This window comes from Acinonyx jubatus, chromosome C1 (genome assembly GCF_027475565.1).
Source record: "Acinonyx jubatus isolate Ajub_Pintada_27869175 chromosome C1, VMU_Ajub_asm_v1.0, whole genome shotgun sequence".
Taxonomy (NCBI): Eukaryota; Metazoa; Chordata; class Mammalia; order Carnivora; family Felidae; genus Acinonyx; species Acinonyx jubatus.
The window spans coordinates 204099627-204108429 of NC_069381.1; positions in this window are offsets into that span (position 1 = coordinate 204099627).

Here is an 8803-nt window from a genome sequence, read left to right on the forward strand (position 1 = left end):
GGGCCATATGGCCCAAGTAGCGGCCCAGGCTGCACAACAGCCTGGGCCTGTTGAAGAGGCTTCTTTGGTTCTGGGCTTCACCCGAAACCAGCAGCTTTTCGGGTCACTCAGTAAATGGGCCCGAGTAACACACCCATGTGAGGAATACGGGGCATCTAACAAGGTCCGCTGAGCGTCGTGCCTCTTGTTTGGTTGTAGGAGGGGCTAGAAGCAAAAACTGATTCTTCTTGGGGGGCCTGGGAGGCTCAGCCAGTTAAGCATCCAACTCTTGATTTTGGTTCAGGGCACGAGCTCACGGTTTGTGGGTTTGAGCCCCACGTCAGGCTCTTGGCTGACAGTGCGGAGCCTGCTTGGGATTCTCTGTTTCCCCCTCTTTGCCCCTCCCCGGCTCATGCTCGCGTAATTTCTCTCTCTCTCTCTCAAAATAAATAAATAAACTTTTTTTTTTTTTTAAAGAAGGGATATCTTGAACTATTCCTCACTACTGGACCCCTGAAAATTTCACTGGAGTAGAAGTCTCCCAAATTTTAGTTGGGTTTGTTTCCCACCCTTTGACATCCCAAATGTCTTACCAGTCAGAGGAGTTGCTACGTTTTCTTTGCTGGGTCCAATCACCATAATGTCGTCCATAGAGAGTCACCCAGATTCTTGCTTCCTAGAAGTCATTGATTGGGAGTATCAAATGGTGATGTTTTGAGTATTTCTAGTGCCGGATCATATCATGAACCCTTAATGCCGTCTTCACTACTGGAAAGACAGTCACACGACCACATGAAACTAATTCCTGTAGTAGCCAGTGAACTTAGAGAACACCCAACCTCAAATGAGAATTGCAGCCAGACTGACACCTTAAAACCTTTCAGCCTTGTGAAATTCTGACCTGCAAAAACCATCAGATGATAAATTGGTGTTGTTTTCAACCACTATGCTCGTGGCAACTTATTCTATTGCAAAGCAAGAGAAAATTAATACAGTAAGAATTGCTTAGAATGTTTTGAAAAAGAAGAGTTAAGAAAAGACTCGTTATGTTAGATAATAAAACTCACTTTGAAGGTTTGATCATCAAGACAGTGTTATCCGTTGCACCAAAAAGGATTGTAAAAAAAAAAAAAAAAAGACCGGAAAAAAGCAAGTAGTTTCCATAGTTTCCATAATCAACTGAGTATGTGTCCTAATATAAAAGGATGGCTTTCAACAACATTGTTGGGAATACTAAGAAAATATCTAGAGGTAAAATTAAATTTAAAATCTCATCTTGTAGCTGTGACAAAAATAAGAGAGTTAAATCCAAGAAATAAAATTATGAAAAAAGTAGAGATGAAGAAAGATTTATAAGTATAAAATATGGTGACATATCCCATGAGCCTTAATAAAATTCACATTTCTCCTTCTGGGAAAATATTCTCAGAAAACTCAGAAATTAGATAAAGATTTTTGGAGACAACTTTTCCTTTCAGCATCATTTATAATCCCCAGAATATCCAACGATAGTGAAATGTTTACAAATTATGCTGTAGTAATTTAATATTATGTACACAGTCTTCAAGAACAAGAGTCTAAGTACATCAGACAGAACATTTTTGCTAACAGCATTTCCTGTAAAAAAAAAAAAAACCCAAAAAACCCTTCAACTTATATTATGATGTTAAGTGGGAAAACAAGAAAAAACTATGAAATGACTTAAATATAACATGTTTACAAAGAATATTTAGAAAAGATATTTAAAAAGAGAAAATATAAATGCCATATAATCTCACCATCCAGGACAACAGCTGTTGTTGTTTGTTGAATAGTTTTTAGATTTTTCTCAGTGTGTATATACATACTTATGCACAGATTTTAAATAAAAAACTTATACCCTATTTTGTAATTTACATTTTCATTCAATAACATGGTAAACATATCTTCATGAAAATAAATCACGTTCTAAAACTGACTGGCATTGTAGTATTTCATTTTATCTGAGTGATTTACTTAATCATTTCCATATTATCTTTTTTTCCCACTTTTTCTTTGTAGTACTATTTAATGCTGTGAAGATCAATCTTGTAGGGTGCCTGGGTGGCTCAGTCGGTTAAGCCTCCTACTCTTGATTTCAGCTCAGGTCATGGTCTCATGGTTTGTGAGTTCGAGCCCCATGTCAGGTTCTGTGTTATCAGTGCAGAATCCCCAGCGCCTGCTTGGGATTCTCTGTCTCTCCCTCTCTCTCTGCCCCTCCCTCACTCATACCTTCTCTCTCTCAAAAATAAATAAACTTTTTTTTTTAAAGGTCAACCTGGTAACCAACTCATATCCTTAAAAAGTTACTTTAAGGTATGTGTGTGTGTGTGGGGGGGGAGTTTAGCTTGAAAATACAATAAATATGACTCATAATTAATATGAAATTAGAAACATGAATGCGAAATGAGCTCTAAGATGATGGAGAATTTAATAAGAAAGTTACTTTCATTTTTAATTTCCAAATATACGAAAAATGTACAGATCATCTCTTTAAGGTAACACCTCCCACAAGGGTCTTACTTCTCTTACTTCTTCCAATCAAGATTTAAGAAAAGAACCCTCCTTCCTGGAAGGGCAAATGCCTGTCTCTTGGGGGATCTGCTTCTCGACTGAAGGTCGGCTGGACCTATTGGTGGGTAGACTTCAGTGTCCACCTTGACCCTCTTCTATACGTAGCATTCCCAAATTCAAGCTTTCCTGTGGTTCTTAAAATCAGACTATCTTCCTTCTCAGATGGTCGCTTATCTCTACCTATTCTTGGCCACAGATTCCTCCACTTGGATCATCCATGATGCCTACATCCGCTCCCCATTTTTTAGAAGTGTCCTGACACCTTAAAACTACCGGTGGTCCCTCTATTTTCTTTGTTGTAAATTTATACCTTTAAAAATTATTATTTCATTACTCCCTTTGCAATAAATTAGTGGAGGTTCAGGCAGAAGAGGAGATAGATGTACGTCCAATACACCACTTTGAACTGCCAAGTTAACTGTTTTAAATGTGCTTGATAATAGGGGCACCTGGGTGGCTCAGTGGTTGAGCGCCCGACTCTTGGTTTTGGCTCAGGTCATGATCTCATGGTTGGTGGGTTGGAGCCCCGCAACTTGGGTTTGAATCCCGCTTGGGATTCTCTCTGTCTCCCCCTCTCTCTGACCCTCCCCTGCTTGCTCTCTCTCTCTCTCTCAAAATAAATAAATAAACTTCACTCGGTCTTCTCCCATGCGTGATATGGTTATTTCATCTTCTAACCTGGCTCATAAAAGAGGTTTCTCAAAAAAAAATAGGCTTTTTCTTTTCAAAGCCTATTTTATGCAAACCAAAACATAATAGAATTTTTTAATCATCAAGCATATTTGTTCAAAAGGGGCTACTTTTTAGATCACCTCTGTGGTGCTATTTTCTTTTTATTGTTTCAAAATGTCACGGGTCTTTGCAAAATATTATAATAGGCAAGACCATGCGAGGCTGCTTTTTTTTTTTTTTTTAATTTCAGCAAGAAAACCAATTAGCCGGTTAAAAAGAGAATAAAAGTACTTGTGAAATCTTTAATCAATGTGCTAATTGAAAAAGTAGTTCCCTTTCCTTGTTGTTGTCAGATCATTAGGATCGTGTTATAATTCATCAGCCTCTGAAGAAGGAGGAACTGTGAAATGGCCCAAGCACCTGGTTCCTGGTATCTTTACCACACGTAACTTTCCTCTAATGCCTTGTCTTTATGCATTCTCGCTGACCTAAAGGCAAATTTAAAGTGATCGATACAACGAAGCTTTCATTCTGTCTCACTTGCTGCTGTGATTCCGTGCAGTTCACTTTTTGGTGATTAATAACTAGCTAAGGCAACTTGCCCGTGGGCATGCACAGCATTTCCTGTCTAGTCATCAAGCCATTAATCTGCATGTATCAGCAATGGGCATTAATCATTAATAGTAAAATACAGTGTTGTTATTAGGCAAGGGATTAGGAGTGCAGAATGTGTCCGTTGCTGAAAAACAAAGAATTCAGTATCCATTTCCAGGCCCCCAAATTATGCACCTGAAAATCGTTACTGTACATAGCCTGCTACTCTGGGATTAACACAACTGAGAACCATTGCTTGTTTTATGTATCAATTCTGCCTTTCATTTCTGGGCATGGGGAACACTGAAATAGGTTTTGGTTTGTGATGATCATATACCTGACTACTAGTGGTTATTTCCAAAACCTAGCCCCAAGCCCCAAGCCCCAACCCCCTGGGAAGTCATAATTCTTGATTATTCTTTTTACAGCTTTCAGTGGATTTTTTTTTAAGTTATGAAAGTCAGTGTAAGTTTTTTCTAATTACATTTTAATTGAGGGGCGCCTGGGTGGCTCGGTCTGTTAAGCGTCTGACTTTAGCTCAGGCCATGATCTCATGGTTCATGGGTTTGAGCCCCGCGTTAGGCTCTGTGCTGACGGCTCAGAGCCTGGAGCCTGCTTCCGATTCTGTGTCTCCCTCTCTCTCTGCCCCTCCCCCACTCATGCTCTGTCTTTCTCTCTCTCTCTCTCTCTCTGTCTCTCAGAAGTGAATAAACATTTTTAAATGTTTAATTACATTTTAATTTGTGTTCAGTCAATGGGGAAGAAGAACCAAATATTAAGAAACTTATAGAGGTTGGCATTCAGACATTTCTTTATTCCAGGAAAGTTGCAAATATCTTCTAGACTAACATTTCCTAAGCTTGCCTGGTTGCAGGGATCATCTAAAGAGTGCATTGGTAAGCCAACCCAGCCATCTCTTAACTGCCTCCAAATCTGTAGGCTGACTGTGTGAATCCGCCAGTCAGCTAGGCTGGGCCGACCTTGGCCAGGTTTCACTGTGGGTCTGCAGTCAGCTCTCAGGTAGACTTTCGTGGTCTCAGATGTCCGATGGCTGGCTGGCTGCCAACTGAGTGACGGGGTGACAGAGGTCGCATGTCTCTAATAATCCAGCAGGTTAGACAGGGCTTGCTTATGTTGTAGCAGCAAGCAAAGGAACAGCTAGAAGCAGCAAGGCCATTTGAGGCTTAGGCTCCCAACTGGCCCAGTATTACTTCCAGCCCACAGTATTGGTCAGAGCAAGTGCAAAGACCAGCCCAGATTCAATGTGGGGAAACGGACTTCACGTCTTTACGGGAGGAACTTCAATGACGCGTTGCCAAGGACGTGGGTCCAGGGAAGGGTGGAGGATTTTGAGTAGCTTCAAAAAAAAAAAAAAAAAGAATCCACCCCAGAGATAGTTTAAAAATACAGATTCCTGGGCCCTGCCCCAGATATCAATGCCCATCTTAAGACCACACAATTGTTTCAATTCCTCCCCCATCCGGTGCTCCAAGAAAATCTCAGAAACTTTCTAGTCTACTCTCTTTCACTCACAACTTCCTCCCTCTCTGAGATTGATGCAGTAAGTGAAGACTTCCCCCAACCCTATTTTTTCCACCAAATAATATAAACTAGGTGGGACTAGCTAGTTCTTCTTTCAAAATATGGGTCCACAACATCTTCCAGGATTGACTGCAGCTCCATGGTTTTGCACGCAGGTTTTACTGGCCATTTGGTCAAGCTTAGCTTTCAAAATATGGTACAATTAACCTCATGGAAAAGTGTCACTGAATTCATTCTGTCGACAAATATTTATTGAGTATCTAGTATGTGCTAGGATCTATAAATATAAAGATATGAAACACAGCCTTTTTGCTTAAAGATTGAGTTTACTAGAAGAAAGAGGAAGACTTTAGTGCCAGAAAGCTTCCTAGGAGTGACTTGGAATTAGCGGTACTGAGCAAGTAATATATTTTATCACATATGTATTTGATCTAAACATCAACAAAACCCCGTATCTTGACACTTCAGGCAATTTTTGGACTGCGGGAGTATTAAAAAAGAGAATTTAATGTTCAGATTCAAAATTAACACCCTCAAATGTTATATTCCTGTTTTTTTTTTTTTCTTTTTTTCCGGGGATCTTGGTTACTTGCTGTCCAGTAAAATAAGGGTTAGGACAGATCTCAGTCTAAATTCACAAGGTGACTGAGATTGAAGGGAACACTTGATTTCTTGGCAAAGACCTTGTTGTAGATTAGACCATTTCAGTGTTTAGACTTAACGAGCCATACTAGTGAGTTTCTCATATATTTTCTGGTCTATAATAACAGTTCTTAAATAATGAGTCTCTTCCTCCACTCAGTAAACTTTTTCCTGAGTGCCTATTACATACTAAGCATTTGGGATGTATTAGTATACAACCAAAAGCCCCTGTTTTTGTAGCATACTGAAATTCAAAGAATTCCCCAGTCTTTAGGAATTATCAATGTTGGTAGCAGTACCTTGTGCTTAAAGGAAAAAATTCAAATTACGAGGAGGTGAGATAAAGACCATGTTATAGGAGTGTTCATTTTCTAGACTTCTCCAGAAGGTTTTGATTTTGGAAGATTATCAGTTGCACCTCCCCAGTAACACGATCTATTTAAATTATGAAGTGCTGGAAAATAAAGATAGGAAATGTTCTCCGTGGAGACTGGGGGTCTGAGAGTGTCCAGGGAGGAGCATGGGAATTGGGGTATTGCAGGTTCCCAGAGAGACCAGGCAGGAGGAGGCGGCGCTGGGAGGCCGCACTCAGCCAGGGCTCACAGGAAGCCAAGGGCGTGGCTGGCGAAGGCTGAAAGAAAATTCCAGAGCCTAGAGGCAGTGCCTTGGGGACGCCACAGCGTCTTCAGCCTGGGCTTCATTAAATAAACAATAACAAAACAACCCTCAGCAAACAATAACAAAAATCACCCCTAAAGGGGGAGTATTCAGAAATAAAATAAATAACAGGGAAGTCGTTTATTTTGTTATAAAAGAACAAGAAAGGATTTCGGCCTTCGGGCCTGGTTAATAAAGGAGCCTTCAGAACAGAGCAAAGATACTACAGGAGAAGCAGGCAGGATGCGAGGAGCCCAAGGGAGCCACCGTTTGGGGGACAGCCAAGTTTGGATGGAGCGGAGGCCGTGGCTGGTGCTCCGGCAGTGACCTGCCAGAAGTGGTGGCCAGGAACCTGAGCAAAGAAGGTTCTGGAGTGAATCTGAGAAGCTCGGCTTAGTTGTGGTTTGGGTCAGAGCACATGTGACGTCCAAGGGGCCAGCAGATGGAGAAGCTCTCGGGCTCCCGGACAGCCACATCTGTCCCCATCTCCACGCCCTTTGCAGCCACCTCCTCGAGGAGCTGATTGTGGCTCCCTTCTACCCAACGGCAGCCAGTGACTGTGGTTTAGTTCTTCTGTACCTTTAGGACTCCCAGAGCTTGAACAGATGAAAAAAACATTTAACCTGGCCATCAGGATATATGTACACAGGTATATATATTGACTAATGGACATATAAAGCATGGCGTATATTCTATATACGCAACATATTCTATAGATGAAATTTATTACATAAAATATCAACCTGTAGGTGCAATGTGTGTGTACATATGGTGAGAAACTCTTGTTAGGCTGGAACACAGCCGAAGAGAGATCACGAAATTGGAAACATTCGAAGAAGAGAGTGCATTTGGCTAATCCGAAAGGCAGCGTAGATCAGAAGTCAGGCATTGGGATTCCGGAGTCAACCCCCTTTGCTTTTCCTTGGATTTCTGCCACGTACTAGTTGTGTGACCACAGGCACACCACTGAATGTCTCTTGTCTCAGTTTCCCTTTTTTGTAATCTGTAGGATACATCTCATGGAGTTGTTGAGGGTTAAATGAGTTCATACATCGGAAGATCTCAGAAGAGTGACCCATCACGAGCACTTGATAAATGAAGACCATTATTCTCTGCTTTGAACTAGTTGTCAAGATGGTGGGAGACGTTTGTCACCAATTAAATGCTTCCAAGGGCAAGACAGGTACGGCCCTTTTGTGAAATCAGGTAGACGATTGGAGAGCCAACCCGGGGGCCCCAGATCTACATCTTTCTTGTCTATCGCCAGATCTTCTGATTTGTCAAGAGAAGTTGGATACCAGGATATTTATATGAAACCTCCCAGGTTTCAAATACTGACAAAGACCTTATTATTATTATTTTTTTTTCTAAAGGCTTGCAGACAAAAACTACCTGTGTCCTGTGTCCTGCCCCTGGCCAAAATTTTTTGTCCCCACTGCTGAGCATGGTCTGATACAGTCCCAGACATGTGAGCAAAGACTACCACAGGGGACACCAAGCAAGCCTGGCTGTCAAGGAAGGATGCTGTTGTCGGTCAGAGTCGAATCTAAGCCTCCTGCAAATGTCTCCTTCTGGTTCTAATAAAGGAGCAGGATAGTCGTCAGACACAGGGTCCTACCCTGCCATCCCACCTTAAAAATGAAACTGGGAAGACCACGGTTGGTGTCTGTCTCCTCTTAAAACCGGATAGATCTGCACCAGGCCACCCTACTAACCACATCCCTTTGTAACTAGAGCAACCTCAGCACATTTCCATCCAGCTACTGCCTCTGCCCAAGGTCTTGTCTGGGGCCCTGAGTTGGCTACAAAGAGGAAACAGATGCCTCCCAGAAGGACCTCCATGCAGAGGCATCAAAAGGTAGGTATAGTTCCCCTGTTTGGCAACTGATTCAGGCACAAACTCGTGGGTCACCGAACACTTCCACCAAATTCAGTGACTGGGGTTTTGGTTTCGGTTTGGACAAATTTCCTTAAGCATGGCCTTTCTCCTAGTATTTATCTATGATACTGACTCTTAAGTTTTGGGATTTTGCAGATGGGTAGTATGGCATAGGAAGTGCTATGTCTAAATATGAGAAGCACTGTTGAATGTTAAATGTATACAATAAAAAAGCAGTCTACATTC